This window comes from Athene cunicularia (assembly GCF_003259725.1).
Source record: "Athene cunicularia isolate RWA chromosome Z unlocalized genomic scaffold, athCun1 chrZ_part3, whole genome shotgun sequence".
Classification (NCBI taxonomy): domain Eukaryota; kingdom Metazoa; phylum Chordata; class Aves; order Strigiformes; family Strigidae; genus Athene; species Athene cunicularia.
In genome coordinates, this window is record NW_020799144.1 from 10289979 (window position 1) to 10311325 (window position 21347).

The following is a 21347-nucleotide window of genomic DNA, read 5'->3' on the forward strand; positions in this document are numbered from 1 at the left end:
ATGTGTATAAGAGACAGTTGCTGTGCTGTGTGACTTGGAGAGGGCGGCCCCGGGTGGGGTTCGTGTGGAGGCATTTGCTCCTGCGGTGGCCATCCGTCAGAGAAAGAGGGGTGCTGAACATGCCCGTCCTTGTCTCCTGAAGCAGAGCAGAACCCGGGAGCGCAGAATGCATGAACACGCACATACACACGTGGAGTACGAGCAGGTATGCCCACACCTTTGTTGTCAGGCAGGTCGAAGGCTTGACTCGATGCCTTCCACTCACATGGGACCGAGGTTGCTTGAAGTTGCTTCTACATAATCTTGAGGGTTTGGAGGTTTGTGGGGGGTGGTTTTCTATTGGCTTCCTGCCCTCTGAGTCCTCTGAAGGCTTCGTGAAAAGAGGATTAACTCTTCGCTGGGCTCAAAATGCACATTCCACACACACCCTTTTCAGCCCTTTAGCAAAGCTGTAACCTGCCATACCTATGGGTTTCAACTGAAGAGAGGAAGAAGAGCAGGCACAGCAGTAACACTTAAAACTACTGGGGACGGCTCTTCCCCCTCTCCTCTCATTTACTTCATGTTTTACAGCATCGGGTTGTCTGTGAGCAGAAAGCATGCAAGCATACCTGCACCAGTGCCCTCATCTATATTCAGAAAGCCAAAAAGCTGGAAAGCTTTGGCCTGCAAAGTGCCGACCATCAGTGCGGCTTATGCCAAGGAAGCTCTCAAAGGACATGTTTACGAAGTGAGCAGTCCCACTTGCTTTGGCAGATACGGCCCTCAAAGGGAAGACTTGCAGTACTCAGTAGTAACCCTGCTGCTCGCCGTGCCTCAAACATGCTGCCTGTTTTGAGTCTAAACTGAGCATCTATCCACAGCAATCTTGTAGCTAATGAAGATGCAGCAGTGGTTCAGTCCTCCCCAGCATCTTTAACATGGGAAAAGGAACTAGAGGAAAATGAATATTGAAATGAACGTGCCTGTGGCTGTTTGTGCTTTGTGGAAGAAGGTGTGAGGAGGAAGCATTGTGAGAGCTGACTGAGGGCAACCAGTTCACGAGGGACGGAGCAGGATGCTCAACTTTACTTGCTGTTCTATGGACAACAGGCAATTTGTCCTGATCAACTTTTTTTTGAATGAAATAGTAGTTATACATTCTATACTAACTGTAAAAAAAATCTTGAATGCATGTTATAGATGGTTTGAGGCATATTTGCTTTAAACTAGCAGAGGATATTTTTCCCGTTCTGTAGAGAAGGAATACTAGTCTCTGACTCCCCAGATCTATACAAAGCCTCCTTATTTAGAGGTGATCAGAAAGATACATTTTCAGTTACTCTAAACTTAATTTGATTATAACTGGTCAATAGCTGTGTTTTGGGGTTTTAAAATAAAAATGATGATTATACAAATGAATGATCACTTCTGTATGTTGGAATGTCTGGAGCTGCCTGAACAAAAAGCAAAGATGCTCTCACTGCTCTTTAAGAAAAACCTCACCATCTTCTTTTAAAGTTGGAAAATACTGTGTTAGTGCCTAAGATGATCAGGCTGACTTTTTTTTTTTTTTTTTTTTTTTTTGGTCAGGGTGTCTTTCAAGTTAGTACAATTGTGTTCCGGGGAAAAGGAGTTGGGTTCCTATCATAATTTGCCCACCATATGCTTCTGGCTCTGCTAACTGTGGGGCGCAGGTGAGTCATAGGTGGCAGTTTTCAGGACTTGTTTCAGATACACAGACAAGTAATTTTCACAAGTCCTTATTTCTAACCATAATAAACTATACCATAATGAGAACTGTGCCTAGTTTTGAAAAGCTTCAGAAATTGCTGATGGACGCAGGAAAATAATGAATGAGCGTATGGCTGTACACATTTGAAATATGCACAGTTTACTATTTTTGTGGTGCTTTTACCTTGTTAATTGCATTTTTCTCCAACATTAATTGCCCAGTCTTTAAGTGAAAGGTATTAGCCTGTGTGAAAACTCTGAGTGCTGTACTCATTTGGATTCAATTACTTGTAAGCTAAATAGTAAATTAATTTGCAAATGTTGGTATCAGATGCCTTAGTGTAGGGCCAAAGTAGGACATCGAGAACAGAAGGTATGTGGGGCTGGGTGCTGGGGATATTGAAGATGTATTGTTAATTGAATATTTTCTTGGAACTTTTTTAAGTCACATGTTAATTACAGGTTGTAATTATATGATTTTTATTCCAAAAGTTTTATTTCAAAGAATCTTTATTTTAAAGCCATTATAAAGCCATTATAAAACACAGTGTGAAAACAACCCTTAAGTCACAGAACTGATAAGGAATTCATTTGGCTTTGGGATCTTAATATTTACCTTCCTGTTGGAACTACCTGCCCACTTGAACCACAGCGAAGGGATCTCTCCCTATGATCCTTCAGATGTATTTGATTTTATGTTACTCGAATGGGACTACTGGTCTGTTTAAACACCGAACCCTGTGAACTGATCAAGCCTCTGGCAAAGCCGGTATTTTCAGTCCTTTTGACTTCTGCTGGAACCAGTGCTGCTCTTTGCGCATGAGGGTGTTGGCACCTTGATGGATTGGGCCCTGGGCTCTCCTAAGTCTTTTGCCTCAGTTGACTGCAGTGGGTCTGCCATTAAGAAATCTGGATAATATAACACTTTAGCATTGCAGATAAATAGTGACTTTTGTGTGTTTGACTTTCTAAATCTTCCTGGAGAGGCACAAATTATTCGATCAAGCTGTTTATCAAAGCTGTTTCTGAATGAGGTCTCAAGGCACATATTCATCATTGTGAGAAATTCCTTCTGAGGCTTTTAAGGGGTTCCTTCTCTAATCTGTACCTATAGAACCATTTCGGTAACTGAAAATGACTAAACAATTTTGTGGTTAAATGCATGCTTATATAGTATATAATGTCAGTGGTTGCTAAGATGACCCATTCATTCATCTAAATTTGCTGAGGCATATTAGAGACTGCTTATGCAAATTTCTCTTAAAATGGCAAACAAATGCTGGTGCTCTTAACTCCACCCACTCACCACCATTTTGTTTGTGGATTGTGTAAATAGAAGAACAAAATTTGCTCATCACACACACAAGGTGGCATAACCTGTGCCTGCACAGAGGACGCTGAACTAGCCAAGATTCAAATTTTCTTGTCATTAGTCACACAGATCCCATGACAAATTTTGGTAAATTTAGTCCAACTTGAGGTAAACAGGAAAAATAAAAGTGTGGGGAATAAAAGGTAACCTCATTGTGATAGTTTGTCTTCTGTACTCTAGTTTATATACTCCCATTTCAGCCTAACCTCACTCTAATGAACTGTGTTTATAAAATATCTCAATTTATAGCAACATTAACAGAAGCTGGTCATCAGCTCCAGTGGAGAGGGAATTCACACAAGGTTGACCAGAAAACAGTAATCTTGATTTTCGTGTTCTTGTCAATAGTTAGCATTTAAGTGCACACCTTTTCTTTTTTAATTAATTTAGTATTTCTGTTTAAAACACTGTTTAAATATTGAAATAATATGTGGAATGATTGGAACATTCAATATTCAATTCAGTGTTTAATACTCTCATGCAGTAACTTTTTCTTAGTGAGCAAACGCTCAGGTTTTATAATAAATATACATATATATCTAAAAACGTGTCCTGCAGCATTTGTTTTATGCATAGTTAATAATAAGGCAGGTGTAGAGAATGTATTGCATGAGTGTAAAGACAAATCCAGTGCAGCACTGTTCTTCACAAAAAAAATATGGTGAGGCAGTAGATACAGCTATGGTGAACAGGAGTTTGTGCACTACAGTTAGCAGGTATAACAATTTAATACACGGATGAAAGTAACTGGAAAAAAATGGTTTAATCTCTTTAGAGTGCAACCACTGTATATTCAGTGAAGGCTAATCCCTAAAATCCTAACTCAGTTGCAGCTGAGGAAAAACATCAGACTTGACTGCATTGTAAATAATTGACTAATGTTTTAAGAGAGTCCTCAAAATAGTGGACATAACTTAATTTTCCTTGCATATTACCTGGTGGTAACTAGGTAGTGTCCAAAACTTCTGAAACTAGCTAAAGGGTTTTTCTAAATCTAATCTGAGCTGTAATATGTTCCATATTTTATTCAGAAATTACTTTAAGTGCCTTGTAACTCTAAGTGCATCTTGTGCATATTTTTAATCCAAATGCAATATTTACCATTCATGAAGAAGGTAGTATGATATCTGAGCAGAATAGTAATAATCAAAGTCCATAAACATAAGGCATCTTTGCGGGACCCTGCAGCTGTTTCCACTGAAGTTGGTGACAAAAATCCCAGAGACTGAGATCTCATGGATCAGTTTTCCGAGAATATTATGGTAATACAAAGAAACAGAAATAATAACAACAAAAGAGAAGAGTAAACAATTGAAAAAACAATCTGTTCCTTGGCCCATGCAGATGAAATTCATGTTTTTCTAAAGTTTAATGCTAACTTTTTGTTCTTCTTCACTGCAGTTGATAACCATCTCTGTGATGTTTTGTGCAAGAGTAATTTTATGTTAGTGTTGATGCCAGTTTTAACCCAAGAATACCTTGCCTGAAGTTGGTATCTGTGGCTGTTTTATAATGTCAATCATGTTTTTACATGTTTAGGAGCAGTGCTAATGAAGGTATGATGCATAGAGGGTGTGCTAATTTTATGTTTAGCTAAAATGTGTATAATGCTTAGGTTTGAAAATGAAGGTGGTAAAAAATAGATTAATGAGGTCTGGATAAACAGTTGCTAATGGATTAAATTATAATAAATACTCATGAGGACTCTTTTTCCTGAAAAAAATTGCATTGTGTTATCTAGCTGTTAGAGAAATTTCTTAGCCTAGAAGGAACAAATGCTGAAAAAAACCCAGTTTGATAGCTTATAGTTATTATCTCTTGAATCACTTTAGATTTGGGCAGCAGTTTATTTATTGGTACAGTGGCTACCAATCTTCTAGTCATGAATCATGGCAGAGTATTTAAGTTATCCCTGTGGACAAAATCTTAAATCTTTCCTTTTTATGTCAGGACTTATAAAATGTTTTTGCTTACTGTCTATTAGGAAATTACTTAAATAATGCACCAAATGCCCATTTAACATGTAGCTTAATTCATTAATATATACCACAAGAAAACGTAAACTTCTGACGTGTGTATTTAACATGTCAGTGCCTCTCTAGAATGTGAATATGGTCAGCAAATGAACTTAGTAGAAAACTGAAATCTGTGTTTATATCCCACTAATGATACAGGTCTGAACTGCAGAACAAAGGACACCAATGCTGAGCGCGGTCCTGTATCTGACAGTCCTTATGTAAGGTGAATCTTTCTGCTCACTACCTCGTTAATTATTATTGTACGGGCAGAGGCTTACTACTATATTCATGATGATGCATCAAACTAACAAACATCTAGCTTGTCCTGTTCTTTATGCACTTTATCTGCTTGCACTTCTTTTAGCTCCACAAGTTAACAGCTGTATTAATCTTAATTTATGTTTGCAGTAAATCTAACAGAAGATGGAGAGGAGGTAAATACTGGAACTATCAAGATGCATCTCCTGTCAAGTAAGTTTTCTGACTAAAACATTTCAGTATGTCAGAAAATATGATTCTCAATCTTGGTTTGACTACTGGTGAGTCAGGGTGACGCTTTGGGAGTACTTGGTTCCTGTGGTCAGACATTAGGGGCCAAATCTTGATCCAAGTGTTGAGCGATTTCAGAGCCTTCGTGCACCTCTCTTGCGTGGATATACGGTATGACTGCAAACAGTCAGATCGGTCTTGAGAGAGTTTCTTCCCCACTGAAAAAAAAAAAGTCGATGCATAGTTGATCAGGGGAAGGAGAATGTGTTAGTTGAAGGTCTGATGTGGGTGACCTCCGCGGTGTCTTCAGAGGGTGTGGAGTTGCCCTTTGCAGGAGGTAGGGATCGGTGCCATGCAATACGGACAAGGACTATCTCCAAGAGTGCAAGTGTCCTGCGGCAGTACCAGCCCCTGCTAGTCGGCAGCAAGGTAGCGTAGGAGGAACCATTCTTCAGTTAAGGAAAAGTGAACAGGACTGTCACCTGGAGCAGTCTGGAAAAGGTTATTTTAGAGTAGTGCAAAATGACTGTTTTCATATACCTCTGTGTGCTAATGTAGCAAGCTTTAGCTGTAGTTGCGCTGTAATACACCAGAGATAAATGGCATGCCACTCGAAAAGCACTCTCCATCTTTTGCCTGTACATTTTTGAAGGAGTGCTGTGATACTCTCAGATTGTGTATTAAATGTGTCCCCAAATTAAAAGCATTTTGACTGATGATGAGAAAGATCCAATCTGTCATCTAAGAGCTGAGTTTGATAATACAAGGATGGAGAACATCCAGCTAAGGAGGAAATTTAATACTATGTTTTTATTACAAAAATGTAACAACAGTTTACAATGTCCAGATGCTGTTCACAGAAGTCCCATGAGAGCTAACCTGTTCCCCATAGCCTTGCAAGCTCTCATGGGTGGCTGCCACCCTGCTCAACCTTTAATTTACCATGCTGTGATAGTGAAAAGATGTATCCTGTTTTGTATACCTGTACTTAAATGTAAAAAGAAGCGTCTCTCCAAAGTATGTTAACGCACATCAGCTTAGTTTTTAAGTGCACTCCTGCTGGGATGAGCTAGTGTAGTAAAGGATTTTTTTTATGAACAGAATTAAACAGGTTGATCTGATTAATACTAGGAAATGTGTTGACTATATGATTATGTAGCTATTGCGGACTAGCATGCTTGTATTTATAAATACTCTGTGTTACCACTGTAATTTCTGTGGACTGTTTTGTGTGTCCTTTGTGTTTCCTTCTTTGAGGGGGGAAATGATTACTGTTATTGTTACAGTGTTGAGTCTAGATACCAGTATTTTTGGCTGGGGAGAATAAATGGCTGTAACATCATCAGACTTGCATAGATCTACGCAAGTATTCTAAAAATGAACATGTTGTAAACTGGGAGGGAATAATATGAGCATGGAAGTCTGTAGCCAGTGTTAAACAATCAGATTACTCAGTTGTACAGTGTAAATTGTATTCCCTCTACAAAAATTAGCTGGGCAGGGTGTAATAATCACGGGCTCGTTTCTGGGACTTGGGGAGGAAGAAGTGAAACCAAAGCACAGCTAGTGCTGCTGTTTTTTAAAACAGGGTGTGTGAGGAATTTGGAGAAAGAGAATGTTTGGGCAACTTTTTTTTTTTTTTTTCCTGAAGAAAGAGAGAGGAAAAAAAAAGGAGTAAATCTGTTCCTGTAAGATTTTTTGAAAAGGGAATAGTTAGAACCTCTGCTCCTTTTCCTACAAGGAAAAGTCCTCTTGATATGTTACGAAGTTTTTTCTTGCACATTGAGGTGGACAGCAGTAAGAGAGTGATTCTCGAGGGACCTAGGATTGCCCCCACCCACCAGCTCACACTTTTCTTGTGAGTCTTTGCAAGAGTGATGACAGTACCAGAAGAGCAGTTCCTGAGTTTAGATCCCGCTGCTGAAGTCTTCATGCATTTGTGGGTTACAGGAATTGTGAGGACATAATCAGTGAGGAATTCAGAGAGGCTGGGGAAAAGAAAAGAGCTCCCGAAGTGACAGTGGGACTTCTCCCTCCATCTGTGGCGTTCAGGTCGCCCACGAGGTCAGGTCATAGGACTGCCCTTCTTCTGGTCTCCTCACAAAGCTCTGTTGAACTGCAAAGCAGCTGCTGCAATTCAGTCACAGGATGAGCCTCTCTCTGATTTACCCAACATCTTCATTTTTGTTTCCATGGAGAGGGTTTCAAGCCAACCCCTTCCTGTGATTACAAAACCTCTCATCTGTAGGAACTGCCCGCTATGTGCCCCTGGGCACCCATCCCTTGTCTTTGTCTGTGTGTGTCTCTCTGAGCTTTGTGTTCTGATGTATTCTCTCCCTTCTGTATGTCCCCCTAAGCCAGGCCTAATACACTCAGATCATGTGTTCTGGTAATCCTGAGTATTAGACTACCTGTTTCATCAATATTTATGTTACTAACAGTTCACTGTAAGCAGTATGGTGTGGATAGTAACTTCTTGTGACTGAGTCTCACATCTGCTGATGCAAACGTGTTCAGTTGGTAATAACTTCTCCAGTCTTCTGGCTGAAGTGTTCCAGGCCAGTTGTCCACATCCGGCTTAGACGCAGACACATGCTTATACAGTAGAGTTCTGTGATCATGTTGTGTTTTCCACAGGCACTCTCTCCTTGACAGTGCCCAGGGTGGACATGCTTGTAGATAAACCATGGCTTGTAAGAAGGGAGGATATTTTCTTTAAGAACCTCTAACTCACTTGGTCTGGAAGGTAGAAGGTGTTTGGTTGAGGGATCAGGATATTGCTAACACAGAAAGGATGCTTTAATGATTAAAACCATGAGTGCTACTCTGGTAAATTCAGATTCATATGTGACAAGAAGTAAGTAATTTAACCAAATGTCTCACAGGTGGTCATTGTCTGTGCCCTCCTACTTTTCTCACTTCCTGACTGGAGATTCTAATTGTGGCCTAATTTATGGAAGGTGTGAGAGCTCATCGTTGTAAACAAAATCAGAGGGGACCATCCTTGGCATATGTAAGTTCTCTGAAAAAAAAAATGAAGTCCTAGGCATACCAAATTAACAAATATCTCTGGCTTTCTTCCATGCACTGCAGTTCTCTTCTATAAAACAGCACATGGTCAGAGGGAGTACTGTCCCACCTCACACAGGAACTGTGAAGATTCTTCTGATGGAGTGCTTTCTTTATGAGACCTCCCAAAAAGCAGTTAATAATTTAGTCTTCCAAACAGGGTTTAAATTCAGTACAGTAAATAAGAACTGCAACAACATAATAGAAAATGAGGATATGTGTAAATGCTCGTTAAAAGAATATCATCTATTCTGTGCCCCAAAAAGGTGGGCAAGTACTATACAATTCAGTTACTAATGACTATACCAGCATGCTGGTGTGTAAGGCAGGCAAATGAAAGCTTAATTCTCTATTTTGTGACATTTGACATTCTATTTTTGACACTGCAAATGTAATAATATTATTTTGACATATTCTTTTGTGTACAGTATGTATAAACAGTGATAGTATTGCTAATATGAATGTTGCTCTTCAGAGGGCCGCTTTACTGGTGGGAGGGTCACTTGAAGTCCTGGATAAATCCACATTTTATAAAACCAAAGAAATCATAAACATAAAAGTACCAAAGAATTAAGCCTGTGCATATGTTTTAATCCTTCAGCAGTCTTCCTAAAATGCTAAAGGGCACTTCTCCTTAATGAGGCCAACACAACCAAAATCGAAGCCAAGATGCCAGAGAACAGTTCAGCCAAAATAAAACCACTGTTTTCAAAACAGTGCAATTTGGGACTTTATTTGATGTATTTTACCAATACGTCTCTTAAAAACATATCTGAATGTAAGAAAGGATGCGGAATTTTGGGGGGAGCTGTTTTAGTGCCCAGAAGCTAAAAAGGTCAGAGGGAAAAAAATGCTTAAAAACATGTTCATATCAAGAAGGAAATTCTTACCTTATCTGGAAAGTAGCTATTGCAACCTTTTAATGCAAGATCAGCACAAATATGAAGACAGAGATAATGCAAAGGTTAGGAGGCTGGTTTTACTTCATATGTCAGGTTTTGGAAAGACAGATGGAATGATTTTGTATTTGGTTGAAAACTGCAGCCTTTATGAGGAGTTATGTTTTAATTGCGTAGTAAACAACTGTACAGTGAAACTGAGCTCTGTGACAAAAGGTTTAAGATGTCCAAATACACTAGTGGTTCTTTGAGTGTATAATACATATCTATCACTCTGAATGCTGGCATACACACTGTCCACAGCCATTTCACAGAATCACACAGAATCATAGAATCATCTAGGTTGGAAAAGATTGAAGGTTGAAGGTTGAAGATCATCCCGTCCAACCATCAACCCAACATTGACCGTTCCCAACTCCACCAGATCCCTCAGCGCTATGTCAACCCAACTCTTAAACCCCTCCAGGGATGGGGACTCCACCACCTCCCTGGGCAGCCCATTCCAATGCCCAACCACCCCTTCTGGAAAGAAATGCTTCCTAATATCTAGTCTAAACCTTCCCTGGTGCAACTTGAGGCCATTCCCTCTTGTCCTATTGATTAATGTTTGGTTAAAGAGACTTGTCCCCAGCTCTCTGCACCCTCCTGTCAGGGAGCTGTAGAGGGCGATGAGGTCTCCCCTCAGCTTCCTCTTTTCCAGACTAAACCCCCCCAGTTCCCTCAGCCGCTCCCCAGCAGACCTGTGCTCCAGACCCTGCCCCAGCTCTGTTGCCCTTCTCTGGACACGCTCGAGTCACTCAGTGTCCTTTTTGGGGTGAGGGGCCCAAAACTGAACCCAGTCACCGAGGTGTGGCCTCACCAGCGCTGAGTACAGGGGTCAGATCCCTTCCCTGTCCCTGCTGGCCACGCCAGTGCTGACACAAGCCAGGATGCCATTGGCCTTCTTGGCCCCCTGGGCACACTGCTGGCTCCTGTTCAGCCGGCTGTCAATCAACACCCCCAGGTCCCTCTCTGACTGGCAGCTCTCCAGCCACTCCTCCCCAAGCCTGTAGCCCTGCTGGGGGTTGTTGTGGCCCAAGGGCAGCCCCCGGCATTTGCCCTCAGTGAAACTCCCCCAGCTGGGCTCAGCCCATGGCTCCAGCCTGGCCAGGTCTCTCTGCAGCCTCCCCACCCTCAAGCAGACCAACACTCCCACCCAACTGGGTGTCATCTGCAAACTGACCGAGGGTGCACTTGATCCCCTTGTCTAGATCATCAATAAAGATGTTAAACAGGAGTGGCCCCAGCACCCAGCCCTGGGGGACACCACTCGTGACCGGCCGCCAGCGGGATTTAACTCCCTTCACCACAACTCTCTGGGCCCGGACATCCAGACAGTTTTTACCCAGCGAGGCGTGTGCCCATCCAAGCCTCGAGCAGCCAGTTTCACTAGGAGAATGCTATGGGAAATGATGTCAAAAGCCTTGCTAAAGTCAAGGTAAACAACATCCACAGCCTTTCCCTCATCCAGTCAGCAGGTCGCCCTGTCGTAGAAGGAGATCAGGTTCATTCAGCAGGACCTGCCTTTCATAAACCCATGCTGACTGGCTATTTCAGATAACCAGAACAACTCATTGGCTCGTAGGACAATCCTTGCTGGAAGGGACCTCAGGGGGTCTCTAGTCCTACCTTCTGCCCCAAGCAGGGTGAGTTACAAGATCAGACCATGTTGCCCAGGGCTGTTCTCAGTTGGGTCTTGAAAACCTCCAAGGCTGGAGACTTGGAGGCTGGAAAACCTCTCCAGCCAACCTGGGTTGTCCTCATCATGCAAAGTTTTCTCCTGGTATCTAAGCCAGAACTTCTCTTGTTTCAGCCTATGCCCACTGTATTTTTAAAAAACATGTTTTAATTGGATTGCAAATGTTATACCTAACTCCTCACTGATAACATTTTAAATAAATATATAATTCGAACTGTAGCTGAAGCTGAATTATAAGTAATATTAGTATGGAGTAGTGGCTTTGTATGATTAGAATGCTCCAAATTCCAAACAAAATTATAACACTGAAATAGAAAAATCACTGGATAGAAAAATCACTGGATGATAAAATATTTGTTAGCATCATAAATGTAAATGATGCAGGTATTCCCCAAAGAGAGTAAAACTCAGCAAAATGGATCTAAATAAAAAACTAAACAAGCTGAGGTTTGTACAAACTTGTCCTGCACACACCTTCAAGAAATATTATATACTGCTGCGATCAAAAGGATCATCTGCAGTTTCCATATGATACCATCATTTTATGACTGACATTTAGTGTTATAGCTCATGGATACAAACTTGGAAGAATATTAACAATATCCCATCTAATGACCCTGTGTTTTTTATACTCTCTGTCTTGGCATGTCTGCTCAGTGAGAGGCTTTCTTCTTTCTAACAAGTTTCTCTCAGTACTGTTCAAAAGGTTTGTGACTTTATTCGTTCACAGTGACAGAAGACATACCTGGCATTGAGGTGGTGAGTAAATAAATAAAAAAAAACAGCAGAGAATGACTAGGAAGGAGGCACTCCTTCATACTACCAAACTTCCCTTACTCATCCATCCCACTAGACAGCAGGGCAGGGCTAGAGTAAAGCACATGTAGAACATGTAGTACAGAAAATTTCCCTTTGAGGAGTATATGTTTTTTACAACATCTATTTCTCTGAGTAAAATCTGTCTTGAGTCAGAACATTCCAGTGCTTCAAGCTATTTCTTTATAAAGCTGCAGGGCAAAGGATGTCTAAAACATGTAGTAAGATTTGACCAGCTGCTACAGACTTGTCTTGAACAGACTACATACAAATAGCACAGGACCAAGGGATCTATGCTTAGGGAACGGATACATGCTTCAGAGGTAAGACCAAGTGCCAGCAGAGTCATGAAGTGTATGTTAAGCATTGCAGTGTAACCACATGCCCTGGAATGAATTATTGAGCTTCTTAAATGGTCATGCTAATGTTTTTACTTATGAGTTCTTACCTGTAGAGGTATGGTCTCATAATTACTGTAATTACAAGGCTTATGAGTCTCATCACTCAAATCACCTTGCTCCCTCAAGACATTCTCAAAATTGCTATCTGTCTGATTCCCACACACTAAAAAGGTAATTTTGGAGTAAAGTTTCCACACTGAAAAAAACAACCCAAACAGTCAGAGGAAAGAAGTATGTTATTTATGTCTTTCAACCCCCTACACACTGAGAGATTTCCTTTCTAAACCTTTGCCATGTCAACCCCACCATCCGTAGGTGACATATGGAACCCCCCTACCTCGAGCAGGCAGTCCAAAGCACGTACAATTAGGTTTTGGTGATAAGCACAGTTAGTGGGGATTGCACACAGTACATAGTAAAAACTACCATGCATCGTTTTCGTAACTGGTGTTTGAGTTAATGTCAGACAAGAGATGATGATGAAGAAATATTTATCTGTGCTGCTACTCTTGGAATTTCTAATAGTGTCAGCTACATCACTGAGAGCTGTGCTAACGGCTGAAATGTCAAGTGTGCTCAGGATTAAGGATATTGAATATTTCTTTGGGGTTTTTTTGTTGGTTTTTTTTTTTTTCCTTTAAAATCATATAAAAGTTTGGGTTGGAAGGGACCTTAAAGATCATCTAGTTCCAACGTTCCAACCCCCCTGTCCTGGGCAGGGACACCTTCCACTATCCCAGGTTGCCCAAAGCCCCGTCCAACCTGCCCTTGAACCCTTCCAGGGAGGGGGCAGCCACAGCTTCTCTGGGAAACCTGTGCCAGGGCCTCACCACCTTCACAGGGAAGAATTTCTTATCTAATCTAAATCTCCCCTCTTTCAGTTTAAAACTATTACCCCTCATCCTATCCCTACACCCCCTGATGACGAGTCACTCCCCCCTTTCCTGTAGCCCCTTTAACTCCTGGAAAGCCGCTCTAAGGTCTCCCCAGAGCCTTCTCTTCTCCAGCTGAACCCCCCAACTCTCTTAGCCTGTCCTCACAGGGGGTGCTCCAGCCCCTTGAGCATTTTCATGTTCTCCTCTGGACTTGCTGCAACAGGTCCATGTCCTTCTGTTATTGGTGCCCCCAGAACTGGACCCAGCACTGCAGGAGGGGTCTCACAAGAGTGGAGTAGACAGGGAGAATCCCCTCTCTCGCCCTGCTGCCCACACTGCTCTGGGTGCAGCCCAGCACACGGTTGGCTTCCTGGTCTGTGAGTGCACATTGCTGGCTCATGTCCAGTTTTTCATCCACTAGTACCCCCATGTCTTTCTCTGCAGGGCTGCTCTCAATCCACTCTTTGCCCAGCCTGTATTTGTGTTTGGGATTGCCCTGACCCTTGCACTTGGCCTTGTTGAACTCCATGAGGTTTGCACATCCCACCTCTCCAACCTGTCCAGGTCCCTCAGGATGGCACATCCCTTCCCTCCAGCAAATCAACTGCACTACTCAGCTCGGTGTTGTTGGTAAACCTGCTGAGGGTGCACTCAATCCCACTGTCTGTGTCATTGATGAAGATACTCAATAGTATTGGTCCCAGTACGGACCCATAAGCAACACTGCTGGTTACTGGTCTCCACTTGGATGCTGAGCCATTGTCTGTAACTCTATGGACGCAGCCATCTGCCCAGTTCCTTACCCACCTAGCAGTCCACTCTTCAAACCCATCTCTCTCCAATTTCCTGGCAAAATTTGAGTCTACTTAAGCATCACATGGAGCTAAGTAGTTCTCTTTAGCTATCAAGACAGAAATTATTTAGAATGCAAAAGAAATCTTCTATCCTACAGGGAATAGCTGTATGCTTCATTTTGAAAGTTCAGGATTGCCTTATGGCTAAATATGTGCATGTGTGAAATCTGAAATTTGTGGAGATGGTGGCTGTTTAGCCCCAAAATACATAAAAGAAAAGCAGGAAAAAATATAAAAGAGGAACATTTAAAAATGTATCCTCTTTACAGTCCCAAAGAATTGTAAAAAAAGATTGTCTTTTGAAAGAATATCAGGTAAATTTAATATCTATTTTCAGTTGTTAAAGATATCTTAATTCTGCTTTAAGGACCTAATTACTGCCTCATTGAAACTAATGCAGAGGGTCATCCAATGAAGAGAGAGTATGCTATAAATAGAAATCTCAACTAGAGAACTGCTACTGGAATGTTCATGATACTGTGTAATCCAAACAAGCAGATAAATTAAAGCAATCCAAACAAGCAGATAAATTAAAGCATGTTCAATAAATGAAATGTAGGGTATATAACTTCCACTCTCTTAGTGTTATATCTTATTTATGTCTAACTTCACATCATGCACAGTACAGTTATAGTTAAATCTGATTTGTGGCAACCTGAGCTTTATAAATGTCATCCCTTTAGCCTTTTCTGGATTGAGTTGTAGATACTCCATTTCATGAAGTACTAAATGTTCTCTGAAAAAGAACCTTCATTACAGAAGCAACGTTGGCTTCTTAGGAGCAGCCAGGAGACTTGAGGGCAATATGGCTTAGTTTGGACCTTTCATCTCTAATAAATCCATTCTGATTACCTAATTCTTAAAAAGTCTCACAATTATAATAAACTTGTACTGTCTCCAGTAGACCTTTATCTGAGGATATATCCAATAATAATATTAAAACAGGAGGGATATGGACAAATCTGGACTTACCTTGTCAACGTTGTATTGACTGTGAATATGGTTACAGGATACTATTTTATAACTTCCTATTTCCAATCATACTGCAACATCTTACCTCTTGTTTCAGACACAAATATAAAAAAAAAATCATGAAGGAAATGAATATGGCTTGCTAGGAAGCCCCTCCCTAAGCTGAATTAAGTGTTATGCTTTTCACTTGTTTAATATCATGTCTCAAAATCCCTCAGTTCCAGTAGTCTGATTATCTCCTCATCCTGCCTTCGATTCCCTTTTACTCTAAACAGTAATGTACATTTTCATAATAATTATACTTTGATTTCCTATATACCCATGTTTTCATTCGAGTGTCTGAATGGGCCTTAAGTAGTATTGAATTAATCTTCAAAAACACCTATTACATTATCACCCTTATCCTCATTCTGCAGTTAGACGAAAATAACAGCAAGAAGCAAATAACCTGCCAAAAGTTACTTTGAGAGAGGTAGTGGCAGAGCTGGAAGCAGATGTGAGCTCCAAATGGAAGACACCACTCTCATCACTTGCCCCCAGTAATCCTCCAGCTGGTAAAACAGGATACAGCAGCAGTTACTCCACTTCTGGATACCTGCAAAGAGCTGTTACCTCCCAGGGTGCTAACCACTGCTTTTAGCCACTTCCATGTCTAAACATTTTCCTGAAAAAGGGAAGACATTTACTGGACAGATAACATTTGTACATGCTGTTGAAAACATACAGGGAAATATTTTTTTTACATAAGCAAAATATGGCCATCCATAAGGTCGTGTTGTTTGACTGAGCAGGCAAGGGGACAAGAAAAGTTACCAAGTGTTGGAGTAAAGGGGATTAAACAGAAAGTGACCTGGATTTGTGGAAGCCTTCCCGGTGGCAGACAAGAGAAACAGGGCTGAGAAACACAGCACTGCAGTTCACTTCTGCTGGGTGGGTCTCATCTGAATTGGTGCTTGGGGGTACATTCCACTGTTGTTACATAGGGAATTACTACTTCTCTGGCCTCTAAATTACAATTCAAGTACAATATGTATACATTGTACATTAGGGATCTGTAATTTAAATTTACGTGTTATTTTGGCTTTGCTTCTTGCATTAGGCTGTTGTAGTGAAAAGTTCTAGGAAAAGGAATCTGTCTCTTAAAGATGATTTAGTTTGAATCGTATCCAATTAACTCTCAATTGTCTGTGGACAATGTGTGCCAGATGTGGCCCATTTTGTTGTAGAGCAATATGTAAGCTGAACACTTAAAAGCTCTATTTTAGCTATATATCAGCTAACCCCCCCTATAAATCCATATCAGCTCTGTGTGGATCTAGCCATCATGTCTCAGCACTGTCCTTCAGCTATGAGGATCACAGAGGTGCCGCTGCTTTTCCGATTCTGCATGGACCTCTCTGAATGATGCTCGAGTGGAGCTGGTAAACACAGCTGGAGGGAACCCCGTTGCTGCGCCTTCACACTGTGCTGCTCTGCGCTCGGGCAGGGTGTGCCAGCTCTGCAACGCGTGCCTGGCCGCAGCATTTTGGACTGCTCTACAAAGACGGCCAGGAAGCGCAGCAGAAGTCATTTCACCTCCAGTTCTAGGGCTGTGCTGGCTACGCTGGATCTCAGCTATTTCCAAGCTGATGCTTTCAGCCATGCACCACAGTACCAGTATTATGTGGGTTTGTCATTTGTCAGGTGTTGCAGCACCATCATTACTCCAGATAATGGAGAGTAATTGCTGGACTAAATTAATTCTGACATACCTTCATTGACTTTAGCAGAGTTACATCGGGGGTGAATTTGGCCCATGGATTTCGTTGTTACGTTAAGAAACTGTCAGTGCGGTGTACAGATTAGGGGAGCTGACACTGATGAGCTGGTGAAGCTAAAGTGTGCTATTTCACAGTGTTATTAAATAAATCATTCCAATTTCAATGACAGTCTGCTCTTCACCCTCTTGTCTTCCTTTCTTTGACTCTTACTGTATTATTTACCTTGTGAAAATGCTGCAGGTGACTAAAGTGCAATGACTGAAGCTCAGGACTGGAAGTGGTTTGCATAACCTCTACACCTTCCCTGCATGAAACATTCCAGTGCAGCATAGCTGTGTTACAGGTAAATATAACTTCAGTGAACGGCACGGAGTTACATCCTCTTATGCCAGGGTAAATTTGGTCAACCAGGTCAGTGTGTTTAGAATCGTAGACAAGTAAGAAATTACAAGGTGAGTATTAGGAGGAAAAAAGAGTACTGAGGCTGCAAGAGAAGTTATTTGGAAATTCTGCTGACAGCAGTTTGGAGGACTGGACCCCCCACAAATCCTTTTTTTATTTTTTTTCCAATTATTTTTGTGGTAGTATTCAGCAGCAGTTTTGGGGTCAGGAAAGTATTCCAGCACTGTTCAAAGGATCATCTGATTTAGTATACGCAATGATTTTATGCAGCCATGCTGCAAGTTAAACTTTGTCTGAATATATGTACAATTTGGGGTGTGGATGTGGGGGTGTGTGTGTGTGTATTACAAACTGGATTTGACTACCTCAGAACTTTAACAGCTGATTTGAATTTTGAAGGTTTGATAAATTTCTGGAGTGTAATAATTCAAGGGAATGAAATAAAGCCTTTGACCTTGTTCCAATAAGAATAAACAAAAACATGAGCATCATCTATTAACTAAAGTTAGTTAAAAGAGAATTTTGTGAAATCTAGTATAGACACAATATTTCAGCACATACTAACCTGTCCATTTCAAATGGCAGGTCCTTTCTGTGGTGTAAAGAGAAATCTTTTCATTAATAGTCCAGTCTCAGTTGAATGGTAAATTGCTCACTGCTCACTTAATCATTTTATCAGGCTAGCTTCTGATTTTTTCCAATCCTGGCAGGTGACACTTACGTGTATTTTCAGGCAGTGAGAATTTTTTTTGTGAGTCCAAACTAATGAAGAAACAAACTCAGCAGATTGACTCCTAAACTTTCCATTAATTGATATGATGTTCTTCCCCTGGGCTTCTAAAAAATCTCATTTGCATATCCTGATGAAAACCCCATCACTGGCTGAAATGACATTCTGAAGCATTCACTATGTTTATAATTTCAGTAGTAAGCTTGGAAAACACGATTCATGATGTGTTAGGAATCAACCTTATTCTCAATTTGTAATACGTGCTGTATGACAAAAGAAATGTAATTTTAGAAAGGATTATAATGTTCTTATCATGCTGAGGCTGTTCACTTGCTGGATTTCTCACAAATGGGAAAATACTGAAAATGTTGAGTTAGAGGATGTGATCTTACATTGATGAAGACAATAAAGTACGTGGCTTTTCTCCAGTGCTTTACATCAAACTGGATAAATACTATTTTTTTTTTTCTCTTTCTGGGACAGGCACTTCCAAGTAAGAATAGGTATTGGACAGCAAATACAATTCTCACTCAGTCTGGTTGCACTTTTATTTATTGCTTTCATTGTTGTGTATTAAGGTCAAGTTCCATGTTTTAGGTTACTTTGTTTCTACACCCATTTAGCTTATTGAAAAACGGCTTTGAACTGGTAACATCATCACCAGGCAATGCACCTGCACTTGAGAGATACCTAGTCACATTTTTTCCAAGTAAACTTGTAAATTTCTTGCAGAAGTATCTCCAATCTGCTGTTCATAAACTTGCACTAGTTTAGCAGGCATGCTGTCTGACAGTGCGGTTTAATTTCAGTATTGCATGTCCATGTTCATAGCCCAAAGAATGTTTTTTAGGGTACAGAAGTCCATGCACAGCTTTTCTTTTGCTGAGGTCAGAAGTTATTTTCACAGCACCAGCATGTCTTCAGTCAGCCTAATGGATACTCACTCCAGGTCTACTGTTCCACTGCTTGGTATCTAACTGATTTTTCTTTTGGGACCTATGCAATTAGAGAATGGTCTTTAATAAGAAAAATTAGTTGTTACTAAAATCGAGGGAGCAGCAGTACTCTATGGGTAACAACATAGGGCTTCATTTTGTCTGTGAGCTTAAGCACTAGGGTTTGTTACTTTGGTGTCACCGGCCTTGCCATGCTTCCCACATTGCTGTTCAAAACCCTGCCGTTACTCATCCATCAAACCTTTACTGAGCTAAAGTGCATCGTTCTTCTGTCTGGCATAACTCTTCAAGGACAGACTGGGGGCATCTGCAGTCCCTTGGTATCTCCAGAGCCGTCTGGGACCACACCCAGCTACAGAAGCGTTCATCTCTGAAAACCTCTTTGGTCCCTCTTTGGGACCATAAGGGGAAAAACAGGGTTTTGCAAAGCAAACTAAAACACAAGAAACAATTTGATTCCTGGAAAGACACCTATGATGGTCCCCAGGAATCCTGAAATCAAACATACATATCATATACATCCCTAGTGTGCAGGATGTCGTGTGCATTCAATGCTGTGACATAAATATGTTAAGTTAAACTTGCTGGGATACAACATGCACTGAATTGTACATAAATACTTTTTAACAGGCATACCTCTCATGATGTTGTTGGCTGCATGTTAAATCCTCAGAGGGGTTTCCAAGGCAAGAAATGGGCTTGGTATGGATTGGAAAACAGCCTTGAAGGGATTAATTCAACTCGTGTAAATTAAAGCAGCCATAAGGGAAAGTTTGTCTCCTCAACAGCCTGAAATGAGGAAAGGTGGCTTCCTGCCTCCTCAGCTTGCTTTCACTTCGCTGCAGTGCCAGTACAGGTAAGGCCAATGTCCTGCCGTCACGCAATTTGTGCTGCAGGCAGGAGTCAGAGTGTGTTTTGGCTGGCACCTGAACAGAACTTCTCCAGAATGAAGCACAAAAGAGTTACTGCTATATACCTCCCTGGGTGAGGTGCACACCTGCGGTCAGGAATCTGCTGTGACAGAGAAGGTCACCTATTGATGCCCTTTTCCATATGACAGCTCTCGAGTAGTTGCACATTAGTCAGATCGGTCAGAAAGATGAGGCCAGAGTATCCTAGTAAATGGGACTGGGTGTTATGGCTTCTACCAGATTAATCAAAACCCAGTATTTGTTTAAAGTAATGTTTTATGCATTTTGGTGCCATTTGAATTCTTGTCACTCTTCATTTGTTCAGAAATATCTGCCTTATAAAGATAGGAATTCATCTGCAATTTTTGACCAATGATCAGTAACGCTATGTGATGTCTGCTACTACTGCTATTTTGCTTAGCTTCTAATGGACAATTTCCTCTCATGTGTTTTTCTCTGAAAAAATGATAGCGGAGGGTGCAAGTTGTTTTTTTTTGTTTTTTGGTGGTTTTTTTTTTAATTTTTCAGTTTTAGGTAGCTTCTGTTGTTGAATTACTTTACTAAAAAACAATGTACAATCTGTCATTCATCATTGATGAAGAAATTCCCTCTCGTTCTTCAGTTTGGTAAGTCTCTTTAAATGAGAATTCTTAACTTTTACAGTAAACCTTCAAGTTAAGCTCTGAGTCTTTCCTCTACACAAGGCAGATGATTAATTGGTCTGCTCTTGCCCGTCACATCTCATCCAGGCAGCTTCCCTCTTGACCTTTCTATCTATCATCTGAGGAAAATACTCTCAAAACACAGCTTTGCATGTTACATGATATAATTTTGGGTTCATAATATTTTGTAGGAATCAAGAATAAAATCCTGTTTTCCTAGCATCAATATCTGCTCGTCTTGACTCACTTCAGTGTTAATTATGAGCTGCTAATTTTATACGTAGGCCTGCAGATCTATACCAGATGAATAATCGGAGTAGTTTACTCTGGAGCTTAGCACTAGGCTTTATTTATCTTACATGTGTAAAATGAATCCTAGTTCTGATATAGCTAGCATCCTGAACAAAAATATTTCACACATTGTACTTTGAACTGCTTTCTGATTTGCTGATTTTAGCAAAAAGGACAGTGATAGCATAGGTTTGCTGGTTTAATAAAACAAGAGAGACAGATGGTAACTCGCTTTATTACAATTATATATATTTACTATAGGTTCTAACAGTATTTTTTTATTGTACTTTCATAAAATCCTGTGTTATAATGACCTTTGCTCCACAATCTGCAGATATTTTAATGCAGTTTTGACCATGAACGTGTAAGCCGATTTAAAAGTTTATCTTTCTATATCAATTAGTCCTCCTCATTACTCT

At 40.8% G+C, this 21347-nt stretch overlaps 1 long non-coding RNA gene across 1 annotated transcript; it reads left to right on the forward strand.

Moving 5' to 3' along the window:
• Nucleotides 1-31: 31 nt before the first annotated feature.
• Nucleotides 32-17314, forward strand: LOC113490326. Its single transcript, XR_003400202.1, has 5 exons — nt 32-205; nt 1586-1676; nt 5260-5326; nt 5512-5574; nt 17217-17314. It is a non-coding gene; the product is annotated as an uncharacterized LOC113490326 (long non-coding RNA).
• Nucleotides 17315-21347: the final 4033 nt, after the last annotated feature.